Genomic DNA, 16,154 nt, shown 5'->3' on the forward strand with positions numbered 1-16,154 from the left:
TCCTATTTTTTCCGCCATTTCGGAACTAAACCAGAACCGGAACGTTTCACAGGAAACCTTCTCAACAGGTTCCGAGGCCTCGAAACTGTGTTTTCTAGTTTTCCCTCTTTTCCTTTTCCTTTCTACTTGTGTGCGCAAAAATCTTTTTCTGTGTTTGTCGTCAACTCGGACTAAAGGTGTAAACTTGCCTATGAAAGGAAAAGCTCAGTGGGCCCCCACAATGGAGCTTAGGCGGCAATATGGCCCGATAGATATCCAGCAGGCGAAAGAAAAACGTATAAACAATCGAACAAGCAATGAGCTGAAATAAATCACAATAGAGCTTAACTTAAAGCCAGCTGCCCCCAAGCTTCGCAGGCCTGTTTCAAGGTTGCTTTGTGCACAAGTACGCCCCGGTCTACTGCCCCAGACGCCTCCTCCTCACACGGGCAAGAGAAGGTCGCCTTACCTTCCGTTCCCGTCGATAGCTCAGTTGGTAGAGCGGTGGACTGTAGAAGGCATCAAACTGACATCCATAGGTCGCTGGTTCGAATCCGGCTCGACGGACTACTTTTTTTCTCTTTGTTTTGAGAGGAAGATATCCGTTTGAGGTCGGTATACCTGTCCCTAAACTGTAACATAGTGCCTCAAGTTTTGTGTGCTTTGGATTTTAATTTTCGTTTTCGATTTCCGGTGGAGCTTGAAGTGACTTAACTTAGGGTGTAATAACGTTCGACGCCAACCGTTAGTTGTTCCGCTCGAACCATCACGGAAGTGCTCAATATTTGGCTATGGCCCAAAATGTTATTGATAATATTTGTACTAAACTGTTCTTGTGCTCCCGTCTTGTTGTCGGGAACTTGGCGTAACACCACATGCAAGCCAAGGATCATCAATTGTCATCGAATGCACAAAACGGTTCATAGCTTTTTCTTTCAAGTTGTTTCTTCCCCCAAATGACTTTTTCTTACACGACCGAATGTCACATCAAAGGATGTCGCCATATTCTACCACCTAAATATCGGGGGTCTTAGCGCCAAAGCTACACCTTGCCTATAATGCGTTCCGTAGGTGAGCGCTCCAGATTAATTTAGACCGCTCGTAATATTCAACATTCGCTTAAATCTCCACACACGTACGTTTCTGTTTGTAACACTGAGGCTGTTGTAGCTGGACGTAATGGGCGGTGCGTAACTCATTTAAAATACGAAGAAAATGGCGAACGGTGGTAAGCACGTCTCTCGGGGCGACCGCTGACCATCCCCGGCTTGCGCTGTGGCTTTAGCAAAAAAAAAAAGAAAAACGAAACTGGCGAAAACCCCTATGAGCTCTTCCTGTTGCCTGCCAACAACAACACCGCAGCTGGCGCAACACCTACTCCACGGGCCCTCGATGCCACTCCAGGAATGCCGAGCATGTGTCGTGAACGTACGAGCCGCCGCTTCGCCGCAGATGTCGTCATGTGCTACCACGCAAGTAATGCTTGGCATGAGGAGCACGACGATACCGATGCATATGACGATTACTATTACAGTAGAACCTCGATAATACGACTTTCAAGGGACCACGAGAAAGCGTCGGATGACCGTGGTGCCGTACGATCTGGGTGCGTGTAAATGCGGGCCAAGTAAACGGTCTCACGTGACAGGTGGGCTAACCCCCATATTCACGAACCTAACGTAAGTAGATTTTTTCCATTCAGACACGTTTCGGCGCCTTAATGCGTTTGAAGAACCAAACTTACGCTCAGAGGGCACCTTTTCGCGAGGAAAGTAAGTGCTATTTAAGTTAGCTCCCGACCTACCTTAGGTGCGCCTTTTGCCGACCAACATTGCAGATTACTACGATATCTTGGCAGAGGTGTCAGATTTCGCGCGTCGTACGCGAGAAATTAGAGAGTTTTAGCTGACCGTTTTTGACGGTCCCCTCCGGTATCTCGCGACAGCTCAGCGCAACCGGAGCCAATGCCGTTCGCGACCAAGGCCGCCACGCATGCGGAATGGCGCTCCCGCTTGCTCTCGAAGCGGAGCGGAACGTGAAAAACGGTCAGCTTAGCGTCACTTATCCACGTGTTCTTTGTTAACTAACACAAAAATGTGACGCCCGAAAAAAAAAAGAACTTCGCCGCCCCCGGGAGGGCTCGAACCTCCAACCTTTCGGTTAACAGCCGAACGCGCTAGCCGATTGCGCCACGGAGGCGAGGCGAGCGTCCCCGGCGCAAACGCTGCAGCCTATTCCATGCAAACAAACAAACGTGACACGCTGTTTTGCTCGGCTTTGAAACGATTTCTTGACTTGTATCGCAGGCATAATAATAGATAAAACAATACTATAATAACAGTTTAACGTAACTCTTTGAAGTTCTTATGTTTTAAATAAAATGTAGAATCTTTACGGAGCTATATTTTTAATAAACTGACAGGCGCCACTGGTAAATTCTGGGCGGCTAGTGTTGGTGCCACCGCCATTTTTTGTATGGTTTGTTTAAGATCGTGGTTCAGTAGATCATTTCTATAAGGGCTGGCGCTTTTTTGCACGTCATGTTCACGCCCTCTTCCCATGCGCGACCCCTATCACGGAGTCGCCTACACCTGCGACGGGAGGGCGCCTGCACGGCAGCACAACTTCAAGGTCGGGATGCCCTTAGGCACGCCGGTAGACGCCGTAATTGGTGCGGCCGGCGCCGTTGTCGCGCCAACCGAACTGTACAGCGTGCAACACATAGGCGGACTCGTGTTACAAGTAGGAGTGAACTCACCGTCAACGGTTAGGAAATTTCTGGAAACAAACGGTATATACGCACAGGAAGTAACATCGTCATTTGCGAATTCCAGTCTTTTTACCTGTCAACCTTTGTGACCGATGACGATTTAGCCAGAGCCCTGGAACCTTACTGGAAAGTCCTGCAAATACACTCGAGCCGCTTCAAAGCTAAGCCGTACCTGAAGACGGGCGTGCGATACGTACGAATGGAGATTGGAATGAATAACCCTGTACCGGGCAGTTTTAGAAAGACAGTTCTTTTACGCGAGATCAACACTTCCCGAATTACAGGAAGCAGACGAGTAGTCAAATTTAGCGCTTGACGGTTTCCATTGCTGCAGTGACGTCCTTTAGTGATTGCTCTGCGCTGAACAAAACGAGTACACAGAAACACAAGAAATGTGAAGTAGCAAAGACGTCCACGCGGTCCACTCACGTGACACAGAAAGAAAGATAAACAATCAAGTCATGACGTTGAACGCTCCGAAGGTACACGTCCGCTATCAGTGCCGCGCTAGCGGAGGGCTAAGGACTAAATGCGACCACATGTGGAACATTAACGTGCGTCGAAATCTCGCTACACGAAAGATCTGCAAACGTTCATCGCCTCAATCAGAAAGACGGCCGCAGCTTGTTTGATTTGGCACGCAATACAACTTCACACTGCGGCCGCCGACATGGAAACAGCAGCTTTATAACTAGTAGCGATTAGCGCTGTGCACGGGGCCTAGTTAGCAGGAATCGAGATTATTCTTCTGTTTTGATCCCCCCCCCCTGCCCCTCACCAAAAAAAACTTCCTTGCTCCCAAGTCAGCCTCAGTCTTTGCAAATACCCTCAACCGGGACATTGGTAAGATTGCCTAACCACTCACCGGTTTTATGTAGTCCCACTCATCACTTATCCCCTGAACTAGGGGAAGTGAGTATTTCGTCCGCTGTAGATTACGTTATTCGATCGTTTAGAATAACGTAATCGTCGGTAGATAACGGCGCAACCAGTTCCGCGACATTTGCACTGCCCCTGGCCAAAGATGCACGAAGTTGCACCATGTAACATTGCTAATCACTTTTTCCGATGTAACAGTACCATTCAACTTTAGCACCAATCGCACGGCTTTTGTGATTGCTTAAAGTGCTTTTAAATATCACTTTAGGCCTCTTTATATTTTGCCCGCATCCGGAGCGTAGCAAATTTACACCAGCCTTACCGCTAATTTGCAGGAGAGAAGAAAGCCGCTGTCGTGCCGCCAGCCATGATCGCTGCTGTGTCCTTCACGGCAACACCACATGTACTTCCCGTTCTTCGCCTCCCTATCTCCCAATGACGGTCGCATCCGCTGCCTGCAGGCTGCACCCTCTGTGCTCGTCACCCGTCGGTGCCTCGTCGGCCATAACCACTTTTCGAACGCGGCTGAGTGCCGAGACTCGTGCGTCCGCAAGGCCTCTAGCGAGGGTTCCGGCAGGACGTCGTTGCCGGAACGGCCTCTTTAGGATGACGAAGCATGGGATCTGCCGAGGGACGCCCTGCAGTCTCATGAATAATACAGTGTCTCTACCCCGATTTATTTAGGCCTTTACATTCATATCATTTCAAGCCTGTGGAAAAGGCGGCCGCAAATGCCCTGGTTTCTAAGCCTAATTGTCGCTGTAAAAAAAGTGAAGCCATGGTGTTTTGCTACGCCTATGCAGATCTTGCCTGTTGGACAGCAACATACGTCGTTTTGATGAGCAGAAGCAACACGCTACCGTGCCATCAACATGCGTGACGGCGGTAACAACCCAGAAATATGCAGGTAAAAACAAGATTACATAAATACGCTGGAACGTGTACCTCAGAGAAAAGTGATGTTTTTTTGTCCAAAGTGAAAGTAAATGTCGGCATTGTGCAAACAAAAAAGTTGCAGATGACATCTACGAAGATTTCTGACGCGCCAGCGTTACTCCGCCGTCGAAAGAGCGCTTTGGAATGGAGTTGTTGCATGTACCATTTATGCTTTCAAAGCATGAAATCAGTGACGAGAGTTAGGGTAGCCGCAGTGGTTTTAATGCCCATGGCGTAGGAAATTCTGAGGAAATGTCAGCTTACGTGGCTTGCGTCTGGCTGGTGTTGGTCACTTCGAGAGAGAAAGCAACAGTGTCGAAGTTTAAAGGTGTTATCTGGCCTGGTTCAAATGTGGGTTTTTTTATCAGCCAAACAGATAGAGATAGAGAGAGATACAGAGAGAGAGAGAGAGAGAGAGAGAGAGAGAGAGAGAGAGAGAGAGAGAGAGAGAGAGAGAGAAGTGTCTGTGCAGTAAGGTTTCTTTTTTCTTCGGCAGAAGGGGATAAAGAGGTGTTAGAAGCTACGGGTTCAGCCAGAATTGCAGGACCCCAGAATCAGCCCCCGCTGGTCTCGAGGTGACTAGCTGGTCAGGTCAGCCTGTCATGTGTGGACGTAAGTTGTCTATGTAATGTTAGAAATGTTCACCCCTGAGCATATCCTCGGGTATGGGCAGGTTTTGCAGAACGGAGTGGGTGTTTGACCGTTTTGGGTCCATCCCGGCTATTTCCTACCAGACGACTTCGCCCCTCTAGACTTTTGGATAGATGCGTTGGTTTGTATCCTGACCAGGGTTTCCTATTTTTAAGAGACTACATCCCCGTGTGGCATGGGTAAGGATGGTGTTCACACACGTAGGATGGGACGTTTTCTATATTTTGTGTGGAGGGGTGAGTGTGATAGCCGCGGTCAACAGGGAGCACAAAATGCGAGTTCGACTGGACCTTGATCGGCTACGTCAGTCCCTTCGAGACACTTGTGTCCGTGTTAGAAGGCAGTATTGTGAACTGTTATCATCGTGAATTGCAGAACATTTCTCAAGCGTTCAGGTACTCTGCCTATAGCCAAGAGACTACAGGATTATTGAACGTGTGTTCTAATGCTTAAGCACCCACTCCATACTGTTGTTTTCATAGTGTTGGAACTTTTTTCAACAAAATATGATCCTCGATTGTCACCTGTGCTCGCGTATGTTTGAATCTATGTTTTTCAGTAAGGGCAGGGCTTTTATGGAAAGCCACTGGATCAATGACGTATCCTTCGTAGCGTCCCGCCTTCTTTTTTCAGATGTGCCTATATATTTTGTAGGACGACCGCTTGAAATTTTGTATTTTCCAGGCACTCCTTTTGTGCTAGGTGAGTGACCTTTCTTATTTCTTGGCAGCTATTATAAGAAACAATATAAACGTCCTTGCCGTGATTGTGAAGCTAGGACGGTTAAGGGCTGTCGTGTACGCTACCCTAATGATGGTGTTTATCTGGCCTTCTTCTGCGCGGGTAAGTAGCTTTTAGTACTCTAGGATACCCGACACCTGGCTCACGATCAGCGCTTGCACAAGTGTTATCATTTCCCCCTGGGCAGGCTTTTTACTAATTAAGCAAAATGGTTGGAAGATTTTCTTTACTTTTGGCAATTGTGAGCTCAGCTCCGGCACTTCTCTGTAGTGCCACGCCGAGGAAACTTACGTGAGTTCTTTCGGGGATCTTATGCTGGCCGATTTTCATGGTTTTGCTTAAACTTGCCCCATGCCACCATTCATAGATTGACGGACAGAGCTTGCAGCGGTGACACGAGCGCGAAAAATTTTATTCTTATTTTCGCGTAATTACACGCCGTATATGTTCCGTATCGGGGCACACTTTAGTTCGTTTCTGGTTACAATGTCGGCTTTTCTTGGTTTTCTAGAGCCTGGCGTTAATCTTCTGCGGCCTTTTTGCCTTTCGTGACACAATGTTCATGCGCCGGCATTCGAGTGTCTTCCATTCACTCACGTCTGCGTATGCACAACGTCGCTGGCATCGCGGCACCCAAGCCGGTTTCATTTTAGGTCGTCGGAGAGGCACTTTGCTGGGGGTGAAAGTAGGGGGCACCGGTGGCAACGGTGTCTGCTCCGCAACTAACTGCATTGCACAGGCGCGGTACCTTCTCAGATCGCGTATCTTATCTTTTGCCTTGGCCGTGGTATCGTTGTCTTCCTTTCCAGAATCTAATTGCCGCTGCTCGGCATTCATCCGGCAAGCCCTCGTATCTGGCTGCCTCTGTTGTAGTTTCCCGTTAGCCCCGGTGACGTACTTCTGTGAACGCTTGCTGAGCACGGCTAATGGCTTGCGGCTAGCAGGCACGAGAATTTGAAAAATGAGCCTAGTAACCCTATCACATTAAAAATGTTGTTGATGAGTCCTCCATAGGAATCGCTAAAACCCGAAAGTGAAATATGTCTTCAAGGGAGCATTTAAACGTTTATTGCGCATTCATAGAAAACTTCTACATTGCTATTCATATTACGTCGGTATGGCACCGCTAGACGTGTCAACGTTAGACACTGGATTGCACGCGCCGGAACATAGCGTAAATCCTAATGAAACCACAGACCCTTGAAAACCGTGCGAACGAAACGGAACCGAAACCGAAAGCAGTAGGTGGCGGAGGGTGCCTCATTCCACCCGCGTCCCGCGTACACGAAGAAGCTGGCATCGAGGTGCCAACTGCCGGTGCTCATAGGTGTCATGATGAACTACTTCGCTTCCCCTCTCCTAGACGGCAGCACCTTGTGAATAAAAAGGGTAGCGAAAAAATATATATAAGGCGCGTTCTTAAACCTACTTGCGCTTGGATTCATAGCACAGTTCAAATAGCGGTATGTGCCTCCTGTTGCAGCGAGAGAGTTCGTGGTTTTAATCCGGGCGGAGACGCGTCAACGGAACGATTTCTGGTGATGTCATGTCTGGGCCGATTATGACGCAGGTGAGATCTTGGTTTACCCGGGCATAAAACATTTTCGCGTTAAAATATTTCTGGTAAGGTTGATTATGATGGAAGAAGAATAAACATGTATAGATTTGATCTTCAGAATGTTCTTCCTAAGCACTGTGCTCAGAAAGGTGAGAAGCCCAGACGGAATTCATAGCTTCCCCTTCAAACTCATTGTTATGACCGATGCAGTTCCGCATCCACTGCTTATACCGGCATTGGTTCCCGAAAGCTTTATGCAAATGTTTATATTGCGGTAAAATGTCTCTGAACTAAACGACTTAATTTCTTTCACCAATGGCTTAAGAGCACATGTCCCTTCTATTTTACGTCGACCTTTTTTTCTAACTCGTGTAGTTCTCTAGGGGAAGCATGCATCGTCATAGCTAATCCTGATAGCTTCGGCTATAAGATTCGGCCTGTTAATTCGCCTGGTCTTGGCCATCAACAAACCAACACCATAATCGCAAGTCACTCTTAGAATTCTTGAGTTCCCCTTCTTCGGAGTGTTGGACTGGCGGAACTTTTAGGACTTTTGATGACCATTTCTGCCGTCTCCACCAATTTGTTGTAACCTAGTTGCAACCAAAGAGTTGCAAGTTATCTCTGCATGCAATTTCACCATTGTTTTGGAGGCCCTGATAGCTCATTGGCACATCACTTCTTTTCTAACAGAGTAGCTGCATATTGCAATGCCGTCGTGCTGCACATTTTGTATTGGAGTAAATAATTTGTTTCGGTGTATCATGTCTCTTTAAGGGCGCCCCAGACAATGTCACTCTGCCACAATGATGTAGGATGACTGGTGGTATTCGCCGCGAGATCGACATGTAGGTGGCGACAGCGTCGCGCTGCTAGTGTGGACGTTCCGCTGAGCGGCCCGTAAAAATGCAGTGTGGGCGTGCGTGGTGCCTTTTTTCACGCCGTATGTGCTCACGAAAGGTGCAAACAAGAGTGGTATGCTGTAGTTCGGTTCCTCACCGTTCAATGTATCGCATGGAAGCGGCAATAAATTTTCATCACTACGTCAAAAAGCGGCGACCCATCGGGAATCTCAGAACAGCCGCCATAATCACAATGAACTTTTACGCCGTGGCTCGTAGCAAGCTCGATCTTTCCAGACTATGGCTTTGAGCCTTCAATAAAAGCATAAATATAAACAAACCACGAAGCCTGGATATCTGGAATTCAGTTTTCAACCGCAATTTCAATCGCTTTCACTGGTAGCATGACGCATTCTTGCAGTTTTGGGATTCCCTTAAATGGTAACACCACTTAACTGCCCCGACATGCTTTCTAAGAGCATACGATATTTTTTGTGTTCTAAAGGCAACATAACATTATTGTGTTTGAACCAGCGCAGAGATATAACTGCAACCATCAGTTCTCTTTTGCGCACAGCTTTAGTTGAATGAAATTTTAGCGACTCTGAAGGAAGATTTGATGAATACCGGTGACGGGTCATTTATGTAAGGCTTACGTCGCAAGTGAACTTGCGAAATAAATTGCTCACGCGCGCAGTACAATCAACATCTCACGTTTAGCTTTACCTTCAAATTTTGTAACAAGCAGCTTTAGTGTGTAAACCAAGCTCCTGGGACCTCAGAGTGAGCACAGGTTTTCTGTTACGGCGGCGCTGTTGGCCATTTGAGTTCCTTTTAAAATTTAACAGGGGCCTAGAACAGCGAGATGTGTTTTCATAGCCTTCTAATGTCTCTAAATACGAACCTTAATACAAACCATAAAGACGGCAAATGAAGTTGCCTTGTTGCAGATGTAGTAAAACGTTCCTTTTTATTTCTCGTTACAAAACAGCTCAACGGGTTCCCGGTAGCAACTTTGTTTTGTAAACTGATATCGCTTTTCTCTTGGCATTTAATTCTTGAGGATTGATAAAAAAGGCAAGGATAAAAGTTTTCTGGCATTTCATTTTGTTTTGGTGGGAGAGGAGGGGGGTTCTGCCAACGTTCCAAGAGCAGCGGGAAGAGAACGCAGTGTAACGCGAAAAGCGAAATGTTGGTTATCAGTGTTATTTGCAATTGAAAGTGCGCTAAGCATCGTGTTCCGTAGAAGTAAAAAAGCAGTACTTCAACAAGTAGAAGCCAGTATTTTCAAAATTGATTAAACCCCCTTTTGGTCCGAGATTGTCCAGGAATGTTGGGCCACCTTTTTCAAAAAGGTATTGAAGGCAAGCATTGTGGGAAAAATTTAAAAAAAAATCCAGCGAGTTATGACACACCCTCCACACATTTTGGCAACAACGTGTATTATATTACGCGATTTTTGCTCGTTCTTTATACTTAGCTCCACCATAAGAGGTTAAGACGTTACCATATTAAGCATTTGGTTATGCTGAGTGAAACACATTTCTGGACAAGGTAATTCATGGCGGGATTTCAAAATGGGATGTATAAAAAGGGCGCACGAAATGCCAGGGACAGACGCAAACTCACAACTGCTTACTTTTACCCAGAAATCACCCCTAAATACTATTGCGCATCCATAGAAACGTATTTTAAATAATACGTAAAATTAGCAACTCAGTATAAACAACGGCTGTCCAAAAATGGTATTTATTTCGGAAAAAGTACGCGAAGAACACGGTCACACAGGCGTTTGCGGGTGTAAAATACGTTTCCGGTAATGTATGGGCGATAGCGCACGTGTTGTGGGCAGTGTAATTGTTTTTGTTTGTTTCTTCTTTCTATAAGGCAACAGCGTAATTTTAGAATGGTGTGGCAAATGCACGGGTATGCAAAGGTCTTGTCGCTTCTTACCCGCTTCGCGTACTAAACTTTTATTCTTTAAATACCCACCACGCCACCTTCAAAAACCACCCTTCGACGTTCCCGAAACGGCAGATGATGGCGCTAATGAATAAGAAAAGTGCAATGTGTCCAAGCAACGTATATAACACGTTTCACACTCAAGCGGTGACCACGGCGAAGATGTTTCGTGGAATTAAACCAGCGCATTAACCCGCAGCAGCCGCTGATTATTGCGTTTCTAGAGGTAATTCGCAAGCACAGGTAAATGTGTCATTGCTCACTGCGAAGCAAGTACACATATTGGTTGTTTTATTGTGTGTAGCACGCGTCTTGCGCCGCGCGCAATGTGAACGAGCAGACGACGCGAGAGCGCCTTCCACAATAGGAGCTGTTCGTCGCGCCGCCGCCAGGGGCCGACTGTGTTCGATCTCGGGGCGAATACAATTTTCCGGAGGAAACATCGTTTGTTTATAGAAGCATACCTTAACCCCATGTACTTAATCTACGCGCTTCCGCCTGGGCATGCCAAGAGCAACACAAAGAGAAACCTCCTACAGATTTTGTTGCACCCATCCGACCAATTGGGGCCTTTAAAAGATGCAGCGGTGGTTATCTTTATCTACTATCATTATCGTTATCGACGTAATTAGCAGTGGCTTCCAAAAGCGCGCCACAAATTCCAGCACTGCATTCGAAACATGGTGGCAAAGTGCGCATTTTCCCTAGTAAGACATGTTTTATCGTTCAGTACTACGAGGGTAATGGGCCTTGCTTTGGGCGAGGTTGTAGCGGTGACACCACCACGGCGCCCTTAACGTTATTGTGATTATGTGCGCAGTTCGTATTGGATATACCCACAACGAATTGTGCCTACTGTTCCTGGCATAAACCTCCACATGGGGCGGGAATGTTCTCGTTTCGAACACCCTCCATGATACCGACACAGAGTTGGCCGACGCAATAATCCGTTAAGACACATGTGCCAATGCCGAACTTTCGGTGTGACGCAGAACAATAGTTAAACGTGTTCATATTGTGCGCCCGGCCGATAAATTGGCAAAAATATACCAAACCACCCTTGCTCACGAAAGGAATGTGTAGAACACTCAAAAAGAACACTTAAAGTGAAAAAAAAACGCCTTCTCCACGAAGTGAATGATGATGAGAGGGGCGAAGCTCAAATGCTTATCGGTAAAACCGTGAAACATTCGCTCACACATCATATAAAGACTCTACACGCCAAGCTTTTCACCGCTCCGTTGACAGGCCCGTCGACGATGTCGATGTTTGTGGTGATTATGCAGTGCTTGTTTGGGACGATGAGAATCTGCATTGGTAAGTTGGGGAATTCGGTGTGACATTTTAGCCACCTTCGCCGTCGCCTTCTGCAGACCGTCTTGTGTCGCGTACCCCCGGTACGTGTCTTGAGCTCGCAGGCGATGAACGACAACCTCTTCTTCTTCGTCTCCCCCTTGTTTGGTAGCAACGAACGCGTTGAACATTTTGACCTCTTTGGCCAATCTTTGGTTGGCCTATCCCTCAGGGGATTCTGCCACAATCAAGTTGAAGTTGAAGTTGAAGTTGAAGTTTATTTCCATAAACGTACACCGTTATGGCGGAAAATAGGGTAAAAAGTTGCATTTAGCAACTTGACGAAGCCCTACATCCTTCATGGTCAACAGAAACAACAGCGGCGGGGAAAACAAACAAAAAAAAGCGATACATAGACACCACTTGTGGGTGACAAACAAAACTAGCACGGAAAGTACAATATGTTCAAAACTACAATAGATAGCGCATCAATAAGTGGATATAAGGACGTGAAGGGAATAGTGACAAAAAAAAATATACGCAACAAACCGCACAACAACAGCAAGGACCTATTCCCAAACATTTCATTCATTTCATTTCATTTTTATTTCCTTAAGGACCCCACTGGGGGGGTATTACATAAGGGGTGGATATACAGAAAAATACACATTTGAACGCATTAATTCTATGAACACAGGTGACTACTGACATTTGCTATGAAATTTAATGGGCAGGTGGTTGAAACAATGGAGCAGGGAAGGTCGTTCCAATCTTTGGCTGCACGGGGAAAAAAAGAAGCGGAAAAGGTGACAGTTCTGGTACGATAACGGGACACTTGAAGTGGATGGCCGGTGCGGTGTGAAATGTATGTCGGGGGAAGGATGTAGGGGGCTACATTTAGTGAAGAATGAAAAATTTTGTGAAAGAGGGAAAGGGTGGCGATACGGCGGCGGACAAAAAGTGGTGATAAGCCAGATTGTGCTTTCAAGGATGAAACGCTAATGTTGTACGAGTACAGGGAATGAATAAATCGGGCGGCACGATTTTGGACAGATTCAAGATCATTTATGAGATATGTTTGGGGCGGGTTCCATATGGCGGAGGCATATTCAAGTTTTGATCTGATGAGGGAGTGGTAAGCGAGCAACTTTACGTGAGGGGGCGCATGGCGTAGGTGACGTTTTAGGAAGCCAAGTGTTTTGTTTGCGGATGAAATGACGTTAGTAATATGCGCATTCCAAGTAAGAACATCATAGCCTTTCAGAACAAACAAGTTAAACAGCATAGATTTTGTACATGAGTCAATATCAAAGCCAATAAATTCAACAGCAACTATTCAACAACTTCGGAAGAGTATCCCCAATCATCTACAAAGTGTAGTTTTTACGTGGGCGAGGAACTTTATAACGTTCAGTCTAGTCAGATAGGGCGTATGATTAATTTGAAGATTATCAGTCAAAGAAATGTTCTTAGTATTATTTTTGCGTTCTAGAGTATATGAGTAGGCTAAGCGGTACTTAAGCAGGTCCTGAATCTTAGGTAGACAAAGTTTACTAAACAGAGGGGCAGTAGGAGCATCGTAACGCGCATTACGTAGAAGCCGAATAATTTGTTTCTGTAGCAAAAATAACCTATTTATATTAGTTGCAGAAGTTCTGCTCCACACGAGACAACAATAGTTAAAATTACCTAAAAATAGTGAATTGTACAACAGTAACTTTACTTTATACGGAAGATCACGTACAGAATATACCATTCAAACTATGCGCGAAAGTTGCCCTTCGAGAAAATTAATGTGTGTATTCCAAGACATGTCTTGGTCGAAAAAAACACATACCGGTTTTGCAGACCAGTTCAATTCGTGCGGAAGAACACGGCTCTTCCTCACGAAAAGGCGGAATTTCTGGTGCTCGAACCCAGGCTGTTGACTCCAAACTCACGATTTTACTCTTAGGCTGTTGAGGCCGAACAGAGCAGATGATTTGGCAGTTTTACGAGGACAGAACGAGTGTTGCAGGTGAACCAGAACGTGGCGTCGAGTGCGGACAGGAAGTGCCTAGCTTGTACCCACAGGGAAACTGGATGTCCCTGTCTCTTCGCCGTAACGCGATTTACACGGAAGACGCGACCTCAGAGAGTCACGGTGGGGCGCCATGCCTTCCGGTGACCCACAAATCAGTCGCTGTGATTTCAAATTCTTCGAGGTCACTCTTCCACGTACTGAGTTTCCAGCACTCGGCCTTATCTTGGTTGCCAATCCTCACGCCATAGGGACTTGTCCTACAAACTCGGTCTTACAGTGTATGCTGGATAGCTTCGAGTTTAATTTGTGCCCGTTGTAGGCATTGACGAAGAATAGAATAAAGCGCCGTCCTTATTCTTACTGCTTTTGCGCGGCTCCGAAGTGCCATGCGGAGAGACACTGCCCACAACTAGTTCGAGAGCGAGCCACGACTCTCGGCGCGAGCGTACATTTTTAGACCCTTCACAGGGAAGCGAAAGCTTTCATAGTACAGGGGTTTGTTACGCGGAAAACCACAATACAAACAGTACACTGCACTACGCACCTAGGCCCTGGAGCATACACCCTTCTCAGCGTGTCCCATCCCATCTACGGGAGGGAGTTAGCGTTCCGCAGACCTTGGCCGGTACGAGACAGGGGAAGGGGTCTCTCTGTGGCCGCTATACATTTCAAGCCACTGGACTCGACCTGGCGGCATCGGCGCTCGTCTGCTGACCTTAGACGGAGCAAGCCGTCACAGCGCGGACGTGGGAAAACCACAAAAGGCGAGGAATATGCCCGAAGAATCGCCCGACATCCTAGATAAACACACTGACGCAAATCAAGGCATGCGCAAATCGACACGGTGGGTGTCGTGACCCACACTAATGGAAAACAACGGCCAAGGCAAGAAACAGCGAAACGTGGCCGAAGGGCATTTACGTACACCCCGTAAAAGGCCTGTCTATAACACAGCTTTCGTAATCTCAGCCCTATCCTGCCCCGCCGGAGGGGGATTTGAATAAAACTACTGCGGAATTCTGAAGTCTTAGCCCTTCGCTTTTGCCTCCCACATGTTTGGAACGGGTATGTTTCGGCAGTTTTCGGATGTAGCTGGTTGAAGTTGAAATCGCTGTTATAGACAAGCGTTTTACCGACTGTACCCCGCGGTCGCTGCGCGACCCAAGGGCGGTCTCTCCAGGAGTCTCCTGCGCGCGTCCCCCGTACCCTCGTAGGGAGGAGAAGGAGGCGCGCGAGGATCGCCCTCACGACACCAAGGAGAAAGACGTCTTAGCGCCTCCTCGCCCGTATTGGAGGGGCTTGGGCCCCACACTGTGGGCCACGTGCTGAGCTCGGTTTCCACGGCGAAGAGCCTCTAACGCACATGACACCATTACCACCTCCGCAGCCACTGTCCCTAGGGCTGCCGAAGTCTTGTGATTGTATAAATAGTCCTGGTTCCACCACAACACAAACTTCGTCATCGCCTACTTTACAGCTCAGGACACGGAGCCAACGCAATGAAGAAATTATTCTCAACTGGCAGAGATGGAGAAACAGCAACAAAAATTTATTAGGTGTGTGCATTTACCGGGTGTACATGTCCATAAAAAATGACACCAAACTTGAATTTCTGAAAAACCTTTTGAAAGAAAAATAAACACATGATCTGGCCGAGGATTGATTTATTTTGACCGTGAATCCTACGTCAACGTAGACTTGGATTGTTCTTGAGCATTATTATCGTCTAGTTTTCACATGACGGTCGCAACGAAGAAGGCGTTGTAATGCGGGAGAAAGCATGTCTTCGTTCGAAATGTCGCTGACACATAAAAAAGTATATTTTTTGGTCATTGCAAATTATTTCGTGTGGTCATTGCAAATTATTTCATATCTGATGTACTGTTCTTGTAATTTCCAAGGCGTTTTGTTACACCAAAAGTTTACTGCTGCATTTTTAGCAATAAATAAAATTGTCGCATTTCTTTCTCAAAGATTTACCTACGTACCCACACTTCAGGTGCAGACGAGGGTTAAGTGACAAAAAAATACTTCGCATTCCACGCTTCATTCCTCGCTCGCCATTAAACTCTGATACTAAGAGTTGAACGAGACGAAATGAATAGCTGATCACATCTCTTCAACCAAACTCCGATGAAGATGAAGCACAGTATTGAGCACAGCCTGTCCAGGGCTGTCATGGCGCACTTGTAAATGCAGCTCAATTAAAACATGGGGCCCCTTACTTCACCGGCAGCCGCTTAACGATACCTATGTGAAGGAAAATCATGCTGATAAAATAGAGCGCCTTTTACTGCCCGTCACACATGGTGACCAGTAACTCAAACGTGGGAACAATTAACATTATTTGCGGTAAAGTGATCAGGAATGCGACAAGACAAAGAAGGCGCTGTAATGCGGAAGAAAGCATGCGGGAACGCTTCATTATGGTGACGCTGAAATTTGGAGGAACTCTGACGAAGTAGGGCAAGCTAGGGCCTTCTCGCTGCCTTAGATGTTGTGTTCATTATTTCGTTACTC

At 46.7% G+C, this 16,154-nt stretch overlaps 2 non-coding genes across 2 annotated transcripts; one reads left to right on the forward strand and one right to left on the reverse strand.

The window, feature by feature from the left end:
- Positions 1 to 457: 457 nt before the first annotated feature.
- Positions 458 to 546, forward strand: Trnay-gua (transfer RNA tyrosine (anticodon GUA)). Its single transcript is given in 2 exon segments — positions 458 to 494; positions 511 to 546. It is a non-coding gene; the product is annotated as a tRNA-Tyr (tRNA).
- A 1,558-nt stretch (positions 547 to 2,104) lies between these two features.
- Positions 2,105 to 2,178, reverse strand: Trnan-guu (transfer RNA asparagine (anticodon GUU)). The gene has a single exon. It is a non-coding gene; the product is annotated as a tRNA-Asn (tRNA).
- Positions 2,179 to 16,154: the final 13,976 nt, after the last annotated feature.

This window comes from Haemaphysalis longicornis, unplaced genomic scaffold, assembly GCF_048455015.1.
Source record: "Haemaphysalis longicornis isolate Haplotype H1 unplaced genomic scaffold, Haemaphysalis longicornis Haplotype H1 scaffold_2, whole genome shotgun sequence".
NCBI lineage: Eukaryota > Metazoa > Arthropoda > Arachnida > Ixodida > Ixodidae > Haemaphysalis > Haemaphysalis longicornis.